We start from the raw sequence: 26,350 nt of genomic DNA, 5'->3' as shown, positions 1-26,350 counted from the left end.
TATGGGCAAGCTAAGGCAGTCATTTAAAAACAGGATATTTAACATTAATTGGCACCCAGGGACCTGAAGACACTATATTTTGTAATGCACATATTTCATTTATTTTTATCAAACCTCTGTGTTTAAAAATTTCATTCTGGAACAAAGTTGTTACGTGTGGGGGGAACAGATTATCCTCTAAGCTAATGAATTTAGAGTTGAAGAAACAAGAAAACAGAAGATAAAATAAAGAATCACTCAATGACATTGGTTCTTTCAATATGTGAACTTTATTATACAACAAAACAAATACAAGACTAGTTATATCTTGACACACATTTTCTCGATATTTTCAGTTGTTTTGTTTCATATACTGTTGAAAGATATTGTCATCTTTATAATTAAAAGTATTTTTTTTTAAAAACAGGATATATGATTGACCATAACAATTGAGGGCAGATCTGGGACACCTGACTTTAGCTCTACTAGCAAATACATTTAAGATACCATCAGCTAGATTATGAGTTGTGCGTTAGGCTTAAAAAGAAGCGTTAAATGGTCCTAACGCTGCTTTTTAACGCCCGCTGGTATTACGAGTCTTGAAGGTACAGGCTCACCGCTTACTTTTTTGGCCAGACTTGGAAATACCGCAAATCCACTTACGTAAATTGCGTATCCTTCTTCTTTCAATGGGACTTGAATAGCGCCGGTATTACGAGTCTGCCAAAAAGTGAGCGGTAGACCCTCTCCTGTCAAGACTGGTACCGCATTCTAAAGTCAGTAGTTAAGAGTTTTACACTACAAAGCCGTAGCATAAAACTCTTAACTAGAGTGCTAAAAAGTACACTAACACCCATAAACTACCTATTAACCCCTAAACCGAGGCACTCCCACATCGCAAACACTTAAAACAATTTTTTAACCCCTAAACCGCCTCACTCCCGCCTTGCAAACATTAGGTAAATATTGTTAACCCCTAATCTGCCGTCCCTAACATCGCCGACACCTACCTACATTGATTAACCCCTAATCTGCCGCCCCCAACGACGACGCCACTATACTAAAGTTATTAACCCCTAAATCTAAGTCTAACCCTAACCCCCCCTTAACTTAAATATAATTAAAAGAAATATAAACACAAATTACTATCATTAACAAAAATATTCCTATTTAAAACTAAATAATTACCTATAAAATAAACCCTAAGCTAGCTACAATATAACTAATAGTTACATTGTAGCTATCTTAGGGTTTATTTTAATTTTACAGGCAAGTTTGTATTTATTTTAACTAGGTAGCATAGTTATTAAATAGTTATCAACTATTTAATAACTACCTAGCTAAAATAAATACAAATTGAACTGTAAAATAAAACCTAACCTAAGTTACAATTACACCTAACACTACACTATAATTAAATTAATTCCCTAAATTAAATACAATTAAATAAAATTAGCTAAAGTACAAAAAAAAAACCCCACTAAATTACAGAAAATAATAAACAAATTACAAGATTTTTAAACTAATTACAACTAATCTAATCCCACTAACAAAATAAAAAAGCCCCCCCAAAATAAAAAAAGCCCTACCCTACACTAAATTACAAATAGCCCTTAAAAGGGCCTTTTGCGGGGCATTGTCCCAAAGTAATCAGCTCTTTTACCTGTAAAAAAAATTACAAATCCCCCCACCAAAATTAAAACCCACCACCCACACAACCATCCCTACTATAAAACCCACCCAATAAAACCCACCCAATACTAACCCCTTGAAGATCACCTTACCGGGAGAAGTCTTCATCCAACTGGGCCTAAGTCCTCAAAGAAGCCGGGAGAAGTCTTCATCCAAGCCGGGCGAAGTGGTCCTCCAGACGGGCAGAAGTCTTCATCCAGATGGCATCTTCTATCTTCATCCATCCGGCGCGGGTCCATCTTCAAGACATCCGACGCAGAGCATCCTCTTCATCCGACGGCTAACACTGAATGAAGGTTCCTTTAAATGACATCATCAAAGATGGCATCCCTTCAATTCCGATTGGCTGATAAAATTATCAGCCAATCAGAATAAAGGTAGAGAAAATCCTATTGGCTGATGCAATCAGCAGATAGGATTGAAGTTCAATCCTATTGGCTGATCCAATCAGCCAATAGGATTGAGCTGGATATTCTGTTGGCTGTTCCAATCAGCCAATAGAATGCCAGCTCAATCCTATTGGCTGATTGCATCAGCCAATAGGATTTTTTCTACCTTAATTCCGATTAGCTGATAGAATTCTATCAGCCAATCGGAATTGAAGGGACGCCATCTTGGATGACGTCATTTAAAGGAACCTTCATTCAGTGTTAGCCGTCGGATGAAGAGGATGCTCCGCGTCGGGTGTCTTGAAGATGGACCCGCTTTGCGCCGGATGGATGAAGATAGAAGATGCCGTCTGGATGAAGACTTCTGCCCGTCTGGAGGACCACTTCGCCTGGCTTGGATGAAGACTTCTCCCGGCTTTGTTGAGGACTTCGGCCCGGTTGGATGAAGACTTCTCCCGGTAAGGTGATCTTCAAGGGGTTAGTGTTAGGTTTTTTTAAGGGAGTATTGGGTTGGTTTTAGAGTAGGGATGGTTGTGTGGGTGGTGGGTTTTAATGTTGGGGGGGATTTGTAATTTCTTTTAAAGGTAAAAGAGCCGATTACTTTGGGCCAATGCCCCACAAAAGGCCCTTTTAAGGGCTATTTGTAATTTAGTGTAGGGTAGGGCTTTGTTTTTATTTTGGGGGGCTTTTTTTATTTTGTTAGGGGAATTAGATTAGGTGTAATTAGTTTAAAAATCTTGTAATTTGTTTATTATTTTCTGTAATTTAGTGTTTTTTTTGTACTTTAGATAATTTTATTTAATTGTATTTAATTTAGGGAATTAATTTAATTATAGTGTAGCGTTAGGTGTAATTGTAACTTAGGTTAGGTTTTATTTTACAGGTACTTTTGTATTTATTTTAGCTAGGTAGTTAGTAAATAGTTAATAACTATTTACTAACTATTCTACCTAGTTAAAATAAATACAAACTTGCCTGTAAAATAAAAATAAATCCTAACATAGCTACAATGTAACTATTAGTTATATTGTAGCTATCTTAGGGTTTATTTTACAGGTAAGTATTTAGTTTTAAATAGGAATAATGTAGTTAATGATAGGAATATTTATTTTAGTTATAAGTTTGGGGGTGTTAGGTTTAGGGTTAGACTTAGGTTTAGGGATTAATAACTTTAATATAGTGGGGGCGACGTTGGGGGTGGCAGATTAGGGGTTAATAAATGTAGGTAGGTGTCGGCGATGTTAGGGCCGGCAGATTAGGGGTTAATAATATTTAACTAATGTTTGTAACACAGGAGGTTTAGGGGTTAATATGTTTATTATAGTGGCAGCGACGTTGGGGGCGGCAGATTAGGGGTTAATAAGTGTAGGTAGGTGGCGGCGGCAGAGTGGCGGATAATAAATATAATGTAGGGTTCGGCGATGTTGGGGGCAGCAGATTAGGGGTTCATAAGAATAATGTAGGTGGCGGCGGTGCCCGGAGCGGCAGATTAAGGGTTAATAATTATAATGTAGGTGTCGGCAAAGTGTCGGGGGCGGCAGATTAGGGGTTAATAAGTGTAAGATTAGGGGTGTTTAGACTCGGGGTTCATGTTAGGGTGTTATGTGTAGACATAAAATGTATTTCCCCATAGGAATCAATGGGGCTGTATTAAGGAGTTACACGCTGCTTTTTTGCAGGTTAGACTTTTTGTCAGCCGGCTCTCCCCGTTGATTCCTATGGGGAAATCGTGCGCAAGCACGATACACCAGCTCACCGCTAACGTAAGCAGCGCTGGAATTGGAGTGCGGTAATGATCAAAATTTTGCTCAACGCTCAATTCTTGTCTGGTTTGTAAAAACTCGTAATACCAGCGCTGTCTGTAAGTGAGCGGTGAGCATAAACTGCTCGTTAGCACCGCACAGCCTCTAACGCAAAACTCGTAATCTAGGTGCATGTTAATAAAAAATAAATCTTTTTGAGAGAAAGCAAATCAGAAATGCTTTAGCAAGACAAATGTAATATTAAACTTTACCACAAGGTGATGCCATTGGTAAACACATAATCAAATGTTTTTTCATATTGCATGGAGTGTTGGATGCCTGTCTTTATTTATTTTTTTAGTATACTTTTATTTTACTGCAGCCTTTATTTAGGGTATGCAGATCAGAAACATCCTTATTTTTTTTATATATATATTTACCTCCAGTCTGTAAAGGGATATGACACCCCCAACATTTTCTTTTGTGATTCAGATGGAGCATACAATGTTAAAAAAGTTTCCATTTTACTTATATCATTAAATTTGTTTTGTTCCCATAATGTTCTTTGTTGAAGAGAAACCTAAGTAGGTGTCTGGAGCACTACATGGTAGAACATAGTGCTCCCATCTAGTCCTCTTGCAAATGGATAACATTTTTGCAAAACTGCTGCTATATATTGCTCCAGACATATGCAAGTTTCTGAGCTACATCCCTGCTTTTCAACAAAAGATACCAAGAGAATGAAGAAAATTTGATAATAGACGTAAATTAAAAAGTTGTTTAAAATTGCATGCTCTATTTGAATAATGAAAGAAAAAGTTTGTTTTTCATGATCCTTTAACCCCTTGCACCAATTGTATGTAGGTGATAAATCACACAGTACGTTGCTCAGCGTATTGTTTTAATGTAGTGCCTACTTCCAACACAGAGGCGCATGCTGCAGTCCCAGCTCTCCGCTTAGACAGAAGCTGGGGGCAAAAGGCACCTGCCTTCATATGGTAAGGGAACACTGATCCTGTCTGTGTCACTCTCTATAATGATCCACCGTGCCGGTGGGAGGGAAGAAGGGAGGGATGGACCCTACACTTTGGAACAATAATGGCTGGAGGGGGCACCCTACACTACAGAAAAAGATCACCTTGGAGGAGGGCCCCACACTGCAAAGGGGGGGGGGGGGGAGTATATATATAAAAAAAAACAAGCAGCATTTGTTAGTGGCCTTCTAATTTTCAAAAAACAATGGAAAAGTTATTCATGGGGGACCACAGAGAAACCTTTACAACCATTTGTAGTATGACTGCAGTAGTTGTGTGTAAATATTTTCAGTGAGGAACCCAAAGTTTGCAAAAAATATTTATATGATAGTATTTGGCAGCCAAATAGTGGCATCAAATATACCAAAATTGGCCTAGAACAATACCTTGGGTTATCTACTTTAAAAAGAAAATAATAAAAAAAAGACAGTAATATATATATATATATATTTTTCACAGGTATATAAAAAAAAATCAATTTTTTTTTCGGAGTCATATAAAAAATGCACTTTGTTTTTCTCTGAAATTCCTAGTAGCGAATGGGTTAATGGCAGCAACCATGTCGTTGTTTTACAATCTCTGTTTAAATACACTTAAACCGCTCTATATACTTTTGTGATAGTCTACAAATATTTCACAATCAAAAGGACAGCTAATACCTTACACAAAAAACGTAAACATAATGTGTTTCTAATACAACTAAGAAAACAACATTAACTTTTTTATTCCACCAAAGTTTATTTCCTTGTGGTCACAGTCCAACCGTGGAAATGTTGCAAGTATGCAGATAGGAGTGACAAATTTAGCTCCACCAGAACTGAAAAGAAATAGAATACTCATAATTACTTGACTTGAAACAGTAAATATGTATTTAGTATATCTTTTTACTTGTTAGTACTGTCACCTACACTATGTAGGTAGAACAGTCCAACTCATCAAAGATAGGATCACAGAGTATCTACCTAGGAAATTTAAACAAAAACACATGTAGGCATAAAAATTTCAGTCCATAATTAATTTTATCTCTCTCTCCCTTCTCTTGCTTTAATGTCTAAAATGTTTGGTAGCCTTATGTTTATAAATGTAAATCTATATTCAATTTAAATGTATACTTAAATATAAGATGTAAAGATGTGACATGTAAGTAACTTTTTATTTAATGTGCTATTACTTAGATACTGACCATAGCCTCCCTTTGTCACTCTTAAACTCTTCCATTCTCTTTGTCTTAGGTTACAAGTGTTTCACTAAAAAAAATTAGTGTGAAAGATGATCATGGACATATCACAGGGATGTATGGCTCCAGGTTAATAATATATTTGTGGTATAATAATTTCTTATAACTGGTTTCACACCATTCTGTAATTCATTTAATAATTTTTATTATGCACTTTGTATATGTAATATTAAATTGTTGCTGCAACATTTCTCTATATGTAGAATAGTAGAGTTCTTTATCGTTCAAGTATTTTATTATAACCTTCAGCTTAATGGAGTACTGCATTATTTAAACCTGGAAATTCTGCATTCCTACATGACAGTCTTTTAGGAAATGAGGCACAGCAACTGTGCCAGACTGTCATGCCAAGACTGTTGCTTGGTACCATATCCCATGGCTTTGGTGTTTGTTTGTTTTGTGTGTCATTTTTGGCAGCCACATTGTGTTATTTCTTACTTCCTGTTGCATTTGTTTGTTGGTCAGTCTTGGCATAATCACTACTGCTGTTGACACTATTTAATGATGCAGATTGTGGCAATTTCTTGTTGTTTTAAAAGATAGATAATCCATTAATTACCAATTCCCCAGTTTTGCATAACCAACACAGTTATAATAATACAAGTTTTACCTCTGTAATTACCTTGTATCTAAGCCTCAGCAGACTGCCCCCCTTATTTCAGTTCTTTTGACAGACTTGCATTTTAGCCGATCAGAGCTGTCTCTATGGTAAATTCACGTGCATGATCTTAATGTCATCTATGTGAAACACATGAACTAATGCCCTCTAGTGGTGAAAAACTATCAAAATGCATTTAGATTAGAGGCGGCTTTCAAGGTCTAAGAAATTAGCATATGAACCTCCTAGGTTTAGCTTTCAACTAAGAATACCAAAAGAACAAAGCAAAATTGGTGATAAAACAGAATTTATGTTTACCTGATAAATTTCTTTCTCCAACGGTGTGTCCGGTCCACGGCGTCATCCTTACTTGTGGGATATTCTCTTCCCCAACAGGAAATGGCAAAGAGCCCAGCAAAGCTGGTCACATGATCCCTCCTAGGCTCCGCCTACCCCAGTCATTCGACCGACGTTAAGGAGGAATATTTGCATAGGAGAAACCATATGGTACCGTGGTGACTGTAGTTAAAGAAAATAAAATATCAGACCTGATTAAAAAAACCAGGGCGGGCCGTGGACCGGACACACCGTTGGAGAAAGAAATTTATCAGGTAAACATAAATTCTGTTTTCTCCAACATAGGTGTGTCCGGTCCACGGCGTCATCCTTACTTGTGGGAACCAATACCAAAGCTTTAGGACACGGATGAAGGGAGGGAGCAAATCAGGTCACCTAAATGGAAGGCACCACGGCTTGCAAAACCTTTCTCCCAAAAATAGCCTCAGAAGAAGCAAAAGTATCAAACTTGTAAAATTTGGTAAAAGTGTGCAGTGAAGACCAAGTCGCTGCCCTACATATCTGATCAACAGAAGCCTCGTTCTTGAAGGCCCATGTGGAAGCCACAGCCCTAGTGGAATGAGCTGTGATTCTTTCGGGAGGCTGCCGTCCGGCAGTCTCGTAAGCCAATCTGATGATGCTTTTAATCCAAAAAGAGAGAGAGGTAGAAGTTGCTTTTTGACCTCTCCTTTTACCTGAATAAACAACAAACAAGGAAGATGTTTGTCTAAAATCCTTTGTAGCATCTAAATAGAATTTTAGAGCGCGAACAACATCCAAATTGTGCAACAAACGTTCCTTCTTTGAAACTGGTTTTGGACACAGAGAAGGTACGATAATCTCCTGGTTAATGTTTTTGTTAGAAACAACTTTTGGAAGAAAACCAGGTTTAGTACGTAAAACCACCTTATCTGCATGGAACACCAGATAAGGAGGAGAACACTGCAGAGCAGATAATTCTGAGACTCTTCTAGCAGAAGAAATCGCAACTAAAAACAAAACTTTCCAAGATAATAACTTAATATCAACGGAATGTAAGGGTTCAAATGGAACCCCCTGAAGAACTGAAAGAACTAAATTGAGACTCCAAGGAGGAGTCAAAGGTTTGTAAACAGGCTTGATTCTAACCAGAGCCTGAACAAAGGCTTGAACATCTGGCACAGCTGCCAGCTTTTTGTGAAGTAATACCGACAAGGCAGAAATCTGTCCCTTCAGGGAACTTGCAGATAATCCTTTTTCCAATCCTTCTTGAAGGAAGGATAGAATCCTAGGAATCTTAACCTTGTCCCAAGGGAATCCTTTAGATTCACACCAACAGATATATTTTTTCCAAATTTTGTGGTAAATCTTTCTAGTCACAGGCTTTCTGGCCTGAACAAGAGTATCGATAACAGAATCTGAGAATCCTCGCTTCGATAAAATCAAGCGTTCAATCTCCAAGCAGTCAGCTGGAGTGAAACCAGATTCGGATGTTCGAACGGACCCTGAACAAGAAGGTCTCGTCTCAAAGGTAGCTTCCAAGGTGGAGCCGATGACATATTCACCAGATCTGCATACCAAGTCCTGCGTGGCCACGCAGGAGCTATCAAGATCACCGACGCCCTCTCCTGCTTGATCCTGGCTATCAGCCTGGGGATGAGAGGAAATGGCGGGAACACATAAGCTAGTTTGAAGGTCCAAGGTGCTACTAGTGCATCCACTAGAGCCGCCTTGGGATCCCTGGATCTGGCCCCGTAGCAAGGAACTTTGAAGTTCTGACGAGAGGCCATCAGATCCATGTCTGGAATGCCCCACAGGTGAGTGACTTGGGCAAAGATTTCCGGATGGAGTTCCCACTCCCCCGGATGCAATGTCTGCCGACTCAGAAAATCCGCTTCCCAATTTTCCACTCCTGGGATGTGGATAGCAGACAGGTGGCAGGAGTGAGACTCCGCCCAAAGAATAATTTTGGTTACTTCTTCCATCGCTAGGGAACTCCTTGTTCCCCCCTGATGGTTGATGTACGCAACAGTCGTCATGTTGTCTGATTGAAACCGTATGAACCTGGTCCTCGCAAGCTGGGGCCAGGCCTGGAGAGCATTGAATATCGCTCTCAGTTCCAGAATATTTATCGGTAGAAGAGATTCTTCCCGAGACCAAAGACCCTGAGCTTTCAGGGATCCCCAGACCGCGCCCCAGCCTATCAGACTGGCGTCGGTCGTGACAATGACCCACTCTGGTCTGTGGAACATCATCCCTTGAGACAGATTGTCCAGGGACAGCCACCAACGGAGTGAGTCTCTGGTCCTCTGATTTACTTGTATCTTCGGAGACAAGTCTGTATAGTCCCCATTCCACTGACTGAGCATGCACAGTTGTAATGGTCTTAGATGAATGCGCGCAAAAGGAACTATGTCCATCGCCGCCACCATCAACCCGATCACTTCCATGCACTGAGCTATGGAAGGAAGAGGAACGGAATGAAGTATCCGACAAGAGTCCAGAAGCTTTGTTTTTCTGGCCTCTGTTAGAAAGATCCTCATTTCTAAGGAGTCTATAATTGTTCCCAAGAAGGGAACCCTTGTTGACGGGGATAGAGAACTCTTTTCCACGTTCACTTTCCAGCCGTGAGATCTGAGAAAGGCCAGGACAATGTCCGTGTGAGCCTTTGCTTGAGGAAGGGACGACGCTTGAATCAGAATGTCGTCCAGGTAAGGTACTACTGCAATGCCCCTTGGTCTTAACACCGCTAGAAGGGACCCTAGTACCTTTGTGAAAATCCTTGGAGCAGTGGCTAATCCGAAAGGAAGCGCCACGAACTGGTAATGTTTGTCCAGGAATGCAAACCTTAGGAACCGATGATGTTCCTTGTGGATAGGAATATGTAGATACGCATCCTTTAAATCCACCGTGGTCATGAATTGACCTTCCTGGATGGAAGGAAGGATAGTTCGAATGGTTTCCATCTTGAACGATGGGACCTTGAGAAATTTGTTTAAGATCTTGAGATCTAGGATTGGTCTGAACGTTCCCTCTTTTTTGGGAACTATGAACAGATTGGAGTAGAACCCCATCCCTTGTTCTCTTAATGGAACAGGATGAATCACTCCCATTTTTAACAGGTCTTCTACACAATGTAAGAACGCCTGTCTTTTTATGTGGTCTGAAGACAACTGCGACCTGTGGAACCTCCCCCTTGGGGGAAGTCCCTTGAATTCCAGAAGATAACCCTGGGAGACTATTTCTAGCGCCCAAGGATCCAGAACATCTCTTGCCCAAGCCTGAGCGAAGAGAGAGAGTCTGCCCCCCACCAGATCCGGTCCCGGATCGGGGGCCAATATTTCATGCTGTCTTGGTAGCAGTGGCAGGTTTCTTGGCCTGCTTTCCCTTGTTCCAGCCTTGCATTGGTCTCCAAGCTGGCTTGGCCTGAGAAGTATTACCCTCTTGCTTAGAGGACGTAGCACCTTGGGCTGGTCCGTTTTTACGAAAGGGACGAAAATTAGGTCTATTTTTTGCCTTGAAAGGCCGATCCTGAGGAAGGGCGTGGCCCTTACCCCCAGTGATATCAGAGATAATCTCTTTCAAGTCAGGACCAAACAACGTTTTCCCCTTGAAAGGAATGTTTAGTAGCTTGTTCTTGGAAGACGCATCAGCCGACCAAGATTTCAACCAAAGCGCTCTGCGCGCCACAATAGCAAACCCAGAGTTCTTAGCCGCTAACTTAGCCAATTGCAAAGAGGCGTCTAGAGTGAAAGAATTAGCCAATTTGAGAGCATTGATTCTGTCCATAATCTCCTCATAAGGAGGAGAGTCACTATCGAGCACCTTAAGCAGTTCATCAAACCAGAAATATGCGGCAGTAGTGACAGGGACAATGCATGAAATGGGTTGTAGAAGGTAACCCTGCTGAACAAACATCTTTTTAAGCAAACCTTCTAATTTTTTATCCATAGGATCTTTGAAAGCACAACTATCCTCTATGGGAATAGTGGTGCGTTTGTTTAAAGTAGAAACCGCTCCCTCGACCTTGGGGACTGACTGCCATAAGTCCTTTCTGGGGTCGACCATAGGAAACAATTTTTTAAATATGGGGGGAGGGACGAAAGGAATACCGGGCCTTTCCCATTCTTTATTAACAATGTCCGCCACCCGCTTGGGTATAGGAAAAGCTTCTGGGAGCCCCGGCACCTCTAGGAACTTGTCCATTTTACATAGTTTCTCTGGGATGACTAAATTTTCACAATCATCCAGAGTGGATAATACCTCCTTAAGCAAAATGCGGAGATGTTCCAATTTAAATTTAAATGTAATCACATCAGATTCAGCCTGCTGAGAAATGTTCCCTAAATCAGTAATTTCTCCCTCAGACAAAACCTCCCTGGCCCCCTCAGATTGGGTTAGGGGCCCTTCAGAGATATTAATATCAGCGTCGTCATGCTCTTCAGTAACTAAAACAGAGCAGCCACGCTTACGCTGACAAGGGTTCATTTTGGCTAAAATGTTTTTGACAGAATTATCCATTACAGCCGTTAATTGTTGCATAGTAAGGAGTATTGGCGCGCTAGATGTACTAGGGGCCTCCTGAGTGGGCAAGACTCGTGTAGACGAAGGAGGGAATGATGCAGTACCATGCTTACTCCCCTCACTTGAGGAATCATCTTGGGCATCATTGTCATTATCACATAAATCACATTTATTTAAATGAATAGGAATTCTGGCTTCCCCACATTCAGAACACAGTCTATCTGGTAGTTCAGACATGTTAAACAGGCATAAACTTGATCAGAAAGTACAAAAAACGTTTTAAAATAAAACCGTTACTGTCACTTTAAATTTTAAACTGAACACACTTTATTACTGCAATTGCGAAAAAACATGAAGGAATTGTTCAAAATTCACCAAATTTTCACCACAGCGTCTTAAAGCTTTGAAAATATTGCACACCAATTTTGGAAGCTTTAACCCTTAAAATAACGGAACCGGAGCCGTTTTAAGCTTTAAACCCCTTTACAGTCCCTGGTATCTGCTTTGCTGAGACCCAACCAAACCCAAAGGGGAATACGATACCAAATGACGCCTTCAGAAGTCTTTTATAAGTATCAGAGCTCCTCTCACATGCGACTGCATGCCATGCCTCTCAAAAACAAGTGCGCAACACCGGCGCGAAAATGAGACTCTGCCTATGCTTTGGGAAAGCCCCTAAAGAATAAGGTGTCTAAAACAGTGCCTGCCGATATTATTATATCAAAATACCCAGATAAAATGATTCCTCAAGGCTAAATATGTGTTAATAATCAATCGATTTAGCCCAGAAAAAGTCTACAGTTTAAATAAGCCCTTGTGAAGCCCTTATTTACAATCGTAATAAACATGGCTTACCGGATCCCATAGGGAAAATGACAGCTTCCAGCATTACATCGTCTTGTTAGAATGTGTCATACCTCAAGCAGTAAGAGACTGCACACTGTTCCCCCAACTGAAGTTAATTGCTCTCAACAGTCCTGTGTGGAACAGCCATGGATTTTAGTTACGGTTGCTAAAATCATTTTCCTCATACAAACAGAATTCTTCATCTCTTTTCTGTTTCTGAGTAAATAGTACGTACCAGCACTATTTGAAAATAACAAACTCTTGATTGAATAATGAAAAACTACAGTTAAACACTAAAAAACTCTAAGCCATCTCCGTGGAGATGTTGCCTGTACAACGGCAAAGAGAATGACTGGGGTAGGCGGAGCCTAGGAGGGATCATGTGACCAGCTTTGCTGGGCTCTTTGCCATTTCCTGTTGGGGAAGAGAATATCCCACAAGTAAGGATGACGCCGTGGACCGGACACACCTATGTTGGAGAAAAGTAAATTGGAAAGTTGTTTAAAATTACATGCCCTATTTGAAACATGAAAGTTTATTTTTGGACTTGTCTGTCCCTTTAAGGACAAGGTCATTTTTCAATTTCTTTCTCTTAAAGGGACAGTATACACTAATTTTCATATAACTGCATGTAATAGACACTAATATAAAGAATAAGATGCACAGATACTGATATAAAAATCCAGTATAAAATGGTTTAAAAACGTACTTAGAAGCTTTCAGTTTAGCTCTGTTGAAAAAGCAGCTGGAAAGCCCACTGCAAGTGGAAAATAAGACACTCCCGCCTCCCCCTTCTTTTGCATATGAAAAGACCCTTTACACAAACAGGATCAAGCTGGAGAAGGTAGCTGACGGTATTCAAATAAAACTTTGGGGCTTGGTTAGGAGTCTGAAAATCAGAGCAATGTTCTTTAAAAATAAGCAAAATTATACATTTAAAAAAAACAAAAAACTTTATGGGCTTTATAAATAGATCATCTACAAAACATTTATGCAAAGAAAAAATGAGTGTATAATGGCCCTTTAAGGACCAGGGTTATTTTTTACATTTCTGCTGTGTTTGTGTTTAGCTGTAATTTTCCTCTTACTCATTTACTGTACCCACACATATTATATACCGTTTTTATCGCCATTAAATGGACTTTCTAAAGATACCATTATTTTCATCATATCTTTTTTACCTTGAAAATTTTATAAAATATGATGAAAAAGGAAAAACTAAATTTTACCCCCAAAATCTGTTATACATCTTCAACCACCAAAAAACACCCATGCTAAATAGTTTCTAAATTTTGTCCTGAGTTTAGAAATACCCAATGTTTACATGTTCTTTGCTTTTTTTGCAAGTTATAGGGAAATAAATACAAGTATTTTTTTTTCAAAATTAGCTATAGTTACATTGGAACATTGATATCTGTCAGGAATCCCTGAATATCCCTTCACATGTATATATTTTTTTTTAGTAGACAACCCAAAGTATTGATCTAGGCCCATTTTGGTATATTTCATGCCACCATTTCACTGCCAAATGCGATCAAATAATAAAAAAAAAAGTTCTCTTTTTCACAAACTTTTTTTAGGTTTCTCACTGAAATTGTATTAGGCCCAGCAGTGAAGGGGTTAATTAGGAAGCTTGTAGGGTTAATTTTATCTTTAGGGTAGTGTTGTAGACAACCCAAAGTATTGATCTAGGCCCATTTTGATATATTTCATGCCACCATTTCACCGCCATATTCGATCAAAAAAAAAAAAAAATCGATCACTTTGTCACTAACTTTGGGTTTCCCACTGAAATTATTTACAAACAGCTTGTGCAATTCTAGCACAAATGGTTGTAAATGCTTTCTTCAGAAATAGCAGACATATATGGCTTTGGCATTGCTTTTTTGTAATTAGAAGGCCGCTAAATGCCGCTGAGCACCACACTTGTATTATGCTCAGCAGTGAGAGGGTTAATTAGGTAGCTTGAAGGGTTAATTTTAGCTTTAGTGTAGAGATCAGCCTCCCACCTGACACATACAATCCCCTGATCCCTCCCAAACATCTTTCTTCCCTCCCCCATCCCACAAGTGTCCCAGCCATTTTAAGAACTGGCAGAAAGTCTGCCAGTACTAAAATAAAAGGCTTTTTCTTTTTTAATAAAAAATATATATTCTGCTGTGAAGGATCCCCCCTTAGCCCCCAACCTCCCTGATTCCCCCCACTATTTGCCACCATTTTGGGTACCGGAAGTGCAAAACAAATGTGTCTTTTTAAATATAAAAACTAATTTTTCTGTAGTGTAGCTGCCCCCCCCCCATACCCTACCCCCTTCCCAGATCCCTTTTGGAAAAGTATTGCCCCCCTCCTCTGCCACCCATCACCCTCTCCCAGCACTCTCTCCAAACAGTTCTTATTTTGTACTGTAGCTACTGGGTAGAGTGTCCCTCTCTGCATCGGTGTGCCATAAAAGGTATTGGAGTGATGCCTCAATATCAAGGTACGGGGTACGTCGCTGTTCTTTAAAGACCAGTTTGTATCTGACGTACCCTGTACGACGTGTGTCTTTAAGGGGTTATACTGAGGAGGGAAATAACATGACTGTGCCTGCACATGGCAGATGCACACTCTTTTATGCTAAATCACTTGAGAGATTTCATAGTAAACTTCCTTAAACTGAGGAGGGAAATAACATGACTGTGCCTGCACATGCCAGATGCACACTCTTTTATGCTAAATCACTTGAGAGATTTCATAGTAAACTTCCTTAAACTGAGGAGGGAAATAACATGGTTTCTGGGATATTGCCTTAGTGGAGAGATGATGTTTTAAGTGCTGATGTCCCCCCATCAATTGGTGAGGATTATCCTTCTCAAGCACATATTGTACGCTACAATTCTCAAAGGTATTTTATTTTAATTTCTGCTGTCCTTCAGTCTCACTGTATCCTGCATACCGCTAAAATGCACGATTAGCTGGTTTGATTGAAGGGTCCTTTTTTTTTATTTTGTCCTAAGTTGCTTCCTAGCTTGCTAAGAAAGAGTTCATGTCCCAAAACACACAAAAAAATGCAGCTCCTCCTAAGTGCACTATAATGGATCACTTCTAGAATCTGAGAGACATATTCTGTGAGATCAAATAATGGTGGTCCCTGAAAGTTTCAATTACCAGGTTTTTATTCTTATAGACAAAAGTGTAATGCACTTTAGTCATATATTACTTATTATAACTACATATGATATTTAAATAATTTCATATTACCTCACATGACTATATATTATATTTTGTCATATTTTCTATAGCTACTTACTATATTACTTCATATAATTATAATAGTTATTATATGATCTCATATGACTACATACCATAGTGAAGAAAGAAGAAGGTAGTTTGGAAAGGCTTGTCAAAAATGCAGAGTGAAATTGTAGAGGTTGCTCAGCTCCCAATATCCATAGAAGCATTTCCAAGAGCATCTGCTAATGTAGATGCAGTAACATCCATGTGACTGGTATAGTAATGACATCAATCTTATCAGGAACAAAGTAATAGTAAAAAAGGAATCAGATCCATAATTAAAATCTGTATACTAAAATTTATGAACAAGGAAAAAGAGATGAGATAAAAATCTGATGCATTTTTCATGTATAAACTCAGAGGTCGTTAGTTCCTTGTTGGCATAATTCTTAAATAGAAGTTGCTAACAAACGTTATACTGGCACTGTCCTGGAACATATACTAGCCCTCGGAAAGGTGTGGGTGAGTCATGCACTTATTATTGAATTCCTAAACGGGATTGCCCCTTTGTGAATGAGAGATCAATAATGAAGGTGCAAGCACTGTAAAATGCACTGTCTTGACTGTGTTTGGAAGGCACGTCCCCTATAAAAACCTGGTCACATAGGCACAGTCTCGTCTGAACATCTTCTATACAGATACAGTGTTGGGAGCGAGCACAAGTTCAAGCTTTACAGTTTTATTACTGTTAAAATCCAGTGTAAGAAAATAGCATAAGTCCTTTTAATATAAATCTTCATCTTGTTTTTAGACCATTCCAAACGGGAAACTTTGCTTTTACAAAAAAATAAAAATAAAACAAGTAACAATTGAGCAATTGTGCCAAGTATGCCCATCCTGCCAACCTGCAAATGACATTCGGATGCGTAAAGGGATTGTAAAGTTGAGCCATCTGGAAAGTAGCATGAGAAAAAGCTTAATAAATAAACAGTACTTTAATTCATCTTCTTTTTTCTTTCATAGTAATATGAATGGTATCACCGCTTTTCCATTGAAATCCTAGTGTCTTGATTTCCACCTGGATTTGTTTCAACTTTTTTTTTTCTTCTGACATTTTGTTTTCAACCTATTGAAATGAAGGCCATTAGGCGACCACCATTGAAGCAAGTTAGTAAGCAGCCAGGCCAAGTAAATGCTCGTCCTGTGTGAAGCATGCGTGTTGAGCTCACATGGGAAATCCCATCTGACATCACTCACTGCTCGGAATTGATCCTCAAACTTATAATATTGTAATTGATCGTTAGTCAAGGGGGATACAAACACAGCAAAAGGATACCAAACGCAGTTTTCCACTCCGGCATTAAACAATGAATTGCGTGATTCATTGTTTACATTGTAATAGAGAGCGGAAACTTGCGCATGCACACAGCTTACTGACTCGGGGGGGGGGGGGGGTGAGCCTGGATGCCTAGGTAGAGAGCACGAAGGGCTGCTCTCTATGTCAAAATCTACCTAGACACGGAAAAAAAGTGGGGGAGAAGCAAGGCGCAGTAAGAAAAAGATAAAATATAAGTTTAAAATAATATCGGATTCGAAATTTTAAAAAAAAAAAACCTGCCTACAGAAGTGCTCAGTAAGGGTCAACTTTACAATTACTTTAACCCCTTAACGACCACAGCACTTTTCCATATTCTGTCCGTTTGGGACCAAGGCTATTTTAAAATTTTTGCGGTGTATGTGTTTAGCTGTAATTTTCCTCTTACTCATTTACTGTACCCACACATATTATATACCGTTTTTTTCTCGCCATTAAATGGACTTTCAAAAGATACCATTACTTTAATAATATTTTATAATTTGCCATAAAAAATATACAAAATATGAGGAAAAAATTGAAAAACACACTTTTTCTAACTTTGACCCCCAAAATCTGTTACACATCTACAACCACCAAAAAACACCCATGCTAAATAGTTTCTAAATTTTGTCCTAAGTTTAGAAATACCCAATGTTTACATGTTCTTTGCTTTTTTAGCAAGTTATAGGGCAATATATACAAGTAGCAAACCTTCGGCATATGTGACACAGACCTCTCGTGGCTCTCTTCCTACCTGTCAAAAAGTACCTTCAGTGTAGCCTTCTCTGGGGCCTCCTCTGCCCCGTCACCACTTTCTGTCGGAGTACCGCAAGGCTCTGTCCTCGGTCCCCTTCTCTTCTCAATCTACACGTCATCACTAGGTTCCCTAATAAAGTCCCATGGTTTACAATATCATTTGTATGCTGATGACACCCAAATCTACTTCTCTGCACCAGAACTTTCTCCTTCCTTGCTAACCCGTGTCACTAACTGTCTTTCTCACATCTCCAACTGGATGTCCTCTCACTACCTCAAGCTAAATCTCTCCAAAACTGAGCTCCTTATTTCCCCCCCCCCCTTCTTCTAAACTCTCCACCCCCAATCTCTCTTTAACTGTCGACAACTCCATCATTACCCCTACCCCGCATGCCCGATGTCTCGGGGTCACATTTGACTCAGATCTTTCTTTCACTCTTCACATTCAGTCATTGGCTAAAGCCTGCCGCTTCCACCTTAAAAACATCTCTAAAATTAGACACTTCCTTACACAAGACACAACTAAGATTTTAATCCACTCTCTCATTCTCTCCAGCCTCGATTACTGCAACTCTGTCCTCTCTGGTCTCCCCACCTACCGCCTAGCTCCTTTACAATCCATAATGAATGCCTCTGCCAGACTCATCTTCCTTACACGTCGCTCTTCATCTGCTGCACCTCTCTGCCAATCTCTTCACTGGCTTCCTCTTGCCTCTAGGATCAAACACAAAATTCTCATTCTGACATACAAAGCCCTCAACTGCACTGCTCCCCCCTATATCTCAGATCTTGTCTCCAGATACTCTCCCTCCCGTCCCCTTCGCTCTGCTCACGACCTCCTACTCTCCTCTCCTCTCTTGTCACCTCATCACACTCCCATTTATAGGACTTCTCCAGACTGGCTCCCATCTTGTGGAACTCTCTGCTTCGCTCCACAAGACTCTCTTCTAGTTTTAAAAGCTTCAAGTGCTCCCTAAAGACTCTACTATTCAGGGATGCATACAACCTACGCTAACCTTTCTTTATACCAGTTCGTCTCCTCCATTGCTATCCCCTGAACCCCCTTAGCATGTAAGCCTAAGAGTCCAGCTGTTTGTTGATCACCTTCTCAAGAGCTGTCAACAACAGTGCAACTCTTGGCAGGGCCCTCTACCCATTTGATCCCTATAATTGTTTTGTTGTACTCCGTCTTTGTTAATAGCGCAGCGGAATCTGTTGGCGCTCTACAAATAACCGATAATAATAATAATAAAAGTAGCACTTTTCTTCAAAATTAGCGCTAGTTACATTGGAACACTGATATCTTTCAGGAATCCCTGAATACCCCTTGATATGTATATATTTGTTTTTAGAAAATATCCCAAAGTATTGATCTAGGCCCATTATGGTATATTTCATGCCACCATTTTACCACCAAATGCGATCAAATAAAAAAAATTGTTCACTTTTTCACAAACTTTAGGTTTCTCACTGAAGTTATTTACAAACAACTTATGCAATTATGGCATGAATGGTTGTAAATGCTTCTCTGGGATCCCCTTTGTTCATAAATAGCAGACATATATGGCTTTGGCTTTGCTTTTTGGTAATTAGAAGGCCGCTAAATGCCACTGTGCATAACACGTGTATTATGCCCAGCAGTGAAGGGGTTAATTAGGGAGCATGTAAGGAGCTTATTGGGTTAATTTTAGCTTTAGTGTAGTGTAGTAGACAACCCCAGGTATTGATCTAGGCCCATTTTGGTATATTTCATGCCACCATTTCACCGCCAAATGCGATCAAATTAAAAAAAACAATTTTTTCACAATTTTAGGTTTCTCACTGAAATTATTTACAAACAGCTTGTGCAATTATGGCACAAATGGTTGTAAATGCTTCTCTGGGATCCCCTTTGTTCAGAAATAGCAGACATATATGGCTTTGGCGTTGCTTTTTGGTAATTAGAAGGCCGCTAAATGCCGCTGCGTATCACATGTGTATTAAGGCTAGCAGTGAGGGGGTTAATTAGGTAGTTTGTAGGGAGCTTGCAGGGTTAATTTTAGCTTTAGTGTAGAGATCAGCCTCCCACCCGACACATCACACCCCCTGATCCCTCCCAAACATCTCCCTTCCCTCCCTCACCCCACAATTGTCCCCGCCATCTTAAGTACTGGCAGAAAGTCTGCCAGTACTAAAATTATTATTATTATCAGGTATTTGTAGAGCGCCAACAGATTTAAAGGTATCTTTGATTTTTTTTAAGCATATTTACATATGCTGCTGTGAAGGATCCCATCTTAGCCCCCAACCTCCCTGACCCCCCCCCCCCAAACAGCTCTCTAACCCTCCCCCTCTGCCTTATTGGGGGACATCTTGGGTACTGGCAGCTGTCTGGGGAAAATGGAAAATGGGGAATCAGGGTGGGGGGGACCCTAAATTAATGAGCAAAGGGAGGGGGATGTGGAGGGACCACTACACTACAGAAATTAGAAAATAAATAAACTATGTAATGGCAGACAGCTGCCAGTACCTAAGATGGCAGACAGTATTGGTAGGGGGGAGGGTTAGAGAGCTGTTTGGGAGGAACCAGGGATGTGGGATGATAAGGGGGATCCTACAATGCAGAAAATAAATACATAAAATACATTTAAGGAGGGGCGTGTCCGGACAGGATCCAAAGATGGCCGCTTCACTGGGAGCTCTACAAAGATGACTCTTATTTTGCCTGCAAACTAGATATTGAATAGTCATCCAGCCTGATATTGTGCTCCCTAATGAAGCAGAGGACGTGCTGATTTAGTATATATTTTATTTTGAAGATTCTGGGAGTTCCCAGACCGGACCACTGAGATCCTTTGGCGGCTACTCGTGAGAGAGATTTCAGCACCCCCCCCGGGAAACCGGGTTAACAATAATATGGAGGAGAACTTATATCTAAGGGTACATGCCCTATTTGTGGAATATGAGCAACGGATGTGTGAACGGTTTGACCGGCTCTTGGTAGCTGCTGGGGCTCAGATTAACGATGAAGAGAAAGCTACGCTCATCACGGCGGGGGAGACAGATCCCTGCTTCAACTTGCATCACAGCCTCCCACAGCTGGAAAGGCACTGCAATATCACAGAGTCCGATTGTCCACAGATCCTCATGCCCACAGTTACTGAGCTAAATCCTAGGAAGCCAAAGAGTAGCGTGCATAACCTGCACTATGCCGCTCCCCGCATCAAGGACGATCTCTCCCCCACAACACCTAACTGCCAGGCGAGTATGGGGCCTCTCACAGCTGATGCCCGATTTGCCGAGATGGAGCGTAATGCTACCGTGATACAGACCGGTTTATCCCGGGTTGAGCTATTGCAGGTCGGCATCGGGCAGGGGAGTGGATCGGGAACTATCTGTCACCTGTTCCCCATGCAGGACTGTAGCTTAATCACCCTTGGCGAGGCCGCGGCAGCGAAGACAGCTGACTCCCTCGTGTGCAGCCCTATTTTCCCTTGGATTTTGGGGATGACTTTTCCGATGGGCCTGGTGCAGCATATCTACTACTATTTAATATGTGAAACCAGGCGTGCAGGAGTAGGTTAGTTTGGATGCTTCACTTTGGGACCTAGGGCACTTGTTATCCCGGCCCTTTTGGACGTACACATATAAACCCTATAATGACTGCCTCTGAGGAAAAGGTATACTGACTTTTGCAAAGGAACTATTTTACACTCTTATGGCGGGTTCCTATCAAGCGGGCTATGGAGGTTGCTATCCATTACTATGCACGAGTGAGACTTCCCTACTGTTGTATATACTGTGTTTGCTTCTTTTATTCTTGCTGTGCTTAGGAATCGTATTTGCATATCCTATTGTGATTATCCTTCTTACTCAGACAATATGTGTTATAGTCCGCCTACATTCTTTTTTTTAATTTTTTTTCCTGAAGCCTACCCTGCTGAATGCATGTCTCATAGCTACCTTTTAAATGTTTAAAAATTCTAAGTTAATAGTTGGGCAATTCGAAGTTGTGAAGTCTGTATTCATAGAATTATATTGTTTGACATGGGGAAGTTTTAATTTTCTGTATATATTCATAGGGCTAAGGGTAAATGACCCCATATAAACCTGATATGTAACTCCAGTGAGATCAGGGAATAAGACTTTAATAATCTTGCTGAACTTTTATATAATTCACTAATATATCATATCTCAAGGAGTTTTCAGCCTATTCGCCCTATCCCACTCATTCAAATTCCCTTAAAGTTTGCGAATATACATATTCTTGGAAGTAAAGATTGAGATCTACTCCCTGTTTTATTCCTCCATCCCTGTTTTGGCAGAGTTACGCAGTCTCTGCCCTGTCCAAAGAGCTTCAAGCGCTCTTTGGACCTTCACAAGAATAATATAGTTATATTTACATATATATTCTTCTCTATATATAGCTGGTAGTTATTACATTCTTATTTCACTCAACCTTCACTCTAAAGATGCTCCTAAAATAAGACTGTTTTTGGTTCTCTTGATGTGGCTTAACCTGAAACTGATTTCATCACTCACTTGCATCTGTCTATGTTTAAACAGGATATAATTAACTATGCAGCTCAGTTTCCTTATTGCTGTATGATATGACTGTTTATTTTTTAAGAGTTAATGATGTGTCTTCAGTTATACCCTGTTTTCAGATCCCTTGGCGGATCTCTGTTGCATCGATGACACTATGCAGACTAAGTAATAAAATGAGGCATAAGGATGAAGGATAGTATTTTGACCCTACTAGGTACATTGAATTTCCTACTATCTGGTATTTTTGAAATATGTACTCAATGTTTCTTGTATTATTGCACTTGTGATGTTGTCCTTCATTGTGAAACCGTTTTCTGATTATTTGGCTGCCTCAATAAAAATATAAATTAAAAAAAAAAAAAAAAAAAATACATTTAAGGGGAAAAAAAACTAAAACATAATACTGGCACACTGCTGCCATTATCTAAGATGGTGGGGAAGAGTGTGGGTGGTGAGAGGGATCAGGAAGGTGGGAGGGAGGCTTTATCAATTGCCTTGAGATGTCAAATTATATTAAATTCAATAGAACTGCATAATTAACAAATGTAAAATAAAAACACAATTAAATAGCGCTTACTCATACGAATACAATGTGAATTCTTGCACATGCCTAGTAGAAGCTGGTGTCTCAGAAAGGTTGCATTTTTTTAAATTGGATGCTCTTTTTGAATCATGAAAATATATATATTTTTTATATTTTTGTACCTTTAACCTCTCTCTTACTCCCCCCCTTTCCCTTTTCTCTATCCCCACTATTTTATACTTTAAAAGGAAATCAAGCATAACTAAGTTATAACAATTTGAATGATAACATGTTTATCTTAATTGTTTTGACAAGTCATTTAGATGTTATGCATTTGTTTTGTATGGAATAATCATTAAAAACCTACTTAACAGAACCTTCAGCAAAGAGAATAAAAGCAAATGTATATTTGTCACTGAATAATGACCATGTCTCATTTCCTTGTTTTCTGATGTCATGACCCTCCAAGCTTTTAGTATCTGATAAAGGATTTATGGAGATTCTTATCAATGTGAGTGGGTTGTACCTCGCCATGTGAGTTATACCACTTCCTGCATTCCTAACACAGGATGCTTGAACAGTACAATGTTGATATAGGGGTCCAAAGTGCTATGAAGAGATTCATACACCTATGTGCTGAATTGATGTTCTCTAACAGAATAGACTTACATTGCTAATGTATTTCCAGGAGGTATGGTCAGTTGGCAGACTGACAGACATTTTCCCAGACTTTAGCTCTTTACTAACCAATTTGTTTAATTATTATTTAACGAAGACTGAGAGATGAAAATACTTGACTTTATTTACAGCTAGCATGACTTAGCACTAAAAGTGAATGTTGCTTTATGCTGTTTGGCTGGTAGAATTTTTTTTATCCTTGACATATGTTCATATAAATGTTTCAATTAAGAAAAAAAACACATTTTTCGTAATGGGACATCTAATTTAAAAAAAAAACTTTCCAATTTATTTCTATTATCACATTTATTTTATTCTCATGGTATTCTTTATTGAAGCGATACTTAAGTAGGTAGTGTACACATGTCTGGAGCAGTATTTGACAGGTAGTCTGCTGCCCCCTACTGTTCTTGCAATTGTGTAACATAGTTATGCAACTTCTGCTATATATTGATGCAGTCACATGCACACTCCTACACCTTCTAACCTGCTTTCCAAAAAAAGACACCAAGAGAACAAGGTACATTTGATAATAAAATGGCATTTTGGGGGGTTTTGTCCTTTAGGCATATGGAATGAAACATTCATATATCTAATATAACATTACATTTAAAAATACATTTTGAAACCTGGGTATTGTTTCAATGTCAATATTTTGAAGATATTTTGAATTCAAATGTATTTAATTGTTATATTCACAAAGCAAATGTCCCAACGCTCTCATTCCTATCCAGAATGCTAACCTGCAATTACCCTGGCTCTCCAGGGAGGTTCAAATCTAAGCCAAGTGGACTTGTCCAAATGCAACCCAGCCTCATGCTATGCAGATTCTTTCTGTATATCTTCAGGTACTCCTTTTTCTTCCTCTTTCAGAATGCTCTACATTCAGCAGAATGATGAAAAAAGCTCTATATAAAAGGTAGAAGACAAACTTCATTTTATATACAAATCAATGAACACATATAGCACATTGATTTTAACAAAACCTACTAAAACCTCCATCTTGCAGGTAGACACTAGGCAATTGCCCCCCCCCCCCCCCGATCGACGTCAAGCCGGTACACATCAGGTACCCTTTTTCGTTACTATATCATTGTATTTCTACATTGCCAGTATTTATTATTATTTTTTCTATGTAGTAAATTGTTTAAGGTCTAACTTTTTCTGATACCAGAGGATATCATTATGGCTATCTTTGATTTGGGAACTGTAATGAAAATGTGGTGTGATGACATAAGCAAAATTACAGAGGAATTAAAAAATAAAAGTGTTGTAATGTGGAGTGGGAGCAATCACTGAAGGAATTGAATAGTTAGAAACATACCAATCAAAGTCAATGGAACATTGGGATTTGTAATTTTTTTATTAATAACAATATTTTTCCAAGAGGCTTACACCTTAAATTGTTTCCTTTCTTCTGTGATTTTAAGGAAGAATTTAGATTTAAGTGGGAAGGGGCTCTCGGTGAATGTTCATTAAAGCTTATTGGATACTTAGTAGAATATGAGATGGATAAACTTGATAGCATAACTGCAGAAATATCTATGATAAGTGACCAACTGAAAAGCTATGAAATAAATGAAAGCTTTCAAAATTCATATAAAAAAATTAAAGGTGAAGTTGAGAAATTTTCCATATTTATATATGAAAAAAAGCAGAGGAAATTGATAGAGACCTTTCGGACTTAAGTAACGGCCAAGTTTAATAATTCTGAGATGTCTGATAGAACAGCAGAAACAACTGATCCTGAATTAGAGCAGGGGCATATTACTGCCTAAGCAAACAAGGCACTTTCCTAGGGCAGCAGATTTAGGCGGGCGGCCCTTGTAGCAGCCTCTGAAGGAGCAGTAGCTGGATTAACTTTTTAGTAGTTGTAATATGAATACAGTCAGCACTGTATTCATGTAACAACTACTAGAAAGTTAATTCAGCTGCCGCCCCTTTAGAGGTTGGATTAAGCAGCATGTATTCGATGGGCTGGGTCTGGTTGCCCAGCACAGGAGCAGTCACAACAAGCAGCTCCCTAGTAGCCCATATCCCTCACGGGCCATTTTCTGCAGTGCAGCGGTCCCACCCGCCCGCTCCCGGTCGCACTCCCGCTCACCCTCTCTGCTGTCTGATCCTCACTGACTGATCCTACGTTGCGGTCAGGTATATTTGTCCTTGCGCAGTCTCTACTGCACATGACAACTTCAGACAAACATATCTGGCCTTTTATTATATAGTATATATATATATATATATATATCACCTATTAAAGACAGGACACTTAGGTGAGTCGGCTCCTTGCAGTTTCAGCTTGATGACAACTATCATATGGGATAGCTAGATGCAAGCATAATATATTTTTCACTGCAGCTTGCACTGTGGTTAGAAGTTGAGTGTTTGTATGTTGTATTTTTAAAGCGTTCGCATAACTTCTTAGTGTTGAGCCAATTTCAACCACGCTTTTTGTTTGACCAGCCCTGTTATAACAAAGAAATGCATATATAATATTATATATATATACTCCTTGAGTAGTTGGCTTTTATTTTTCTCCTGTCTATAATTTTGTTTGCATTATATATATATATATATATATATATATATATAGAGGAACCAAAAAGATGCACTCACAGGACTTTTCTCAGTGAAGTAAAGATTTACTTTATTTGTAACGTTTTCGGGGATCAAGTCCCCTTCGTCAGCATAAACAACAGTGAACATAACCACACTTATATAGTGTAAACTAAACAAATCAAACCATACCTAAATCACACAGTGGCGCCAAAAGCTCCGGTCTGGAACGCAGCTTGCGTTCCACAAGACCGTGTAACCGGAAGTGATACCCATGTCACTTCCGGAAATACAGACAATACCGTCATAATACAAAATATAATGAAAACCCATACAGTGTAATAAACTAATATATAACAACCCCATTCGCAAATCAAAACATGT

This window comes from Bombina bombina, chromosome 8 (assembly GCF_027579735.1).
Source record: "Bombina bombina isolate aBomBom1 chromosome 8, aBomBom1.pri, whole genome shotgun sequence".
NCBI lineage: Eukaryota > Metazoa > Chordata > Amphibia > Anura > Bombinatoridae > Bombina > Bombina bombina.
Note: the sequence above shows the minus strand (reverse complement) of the source record.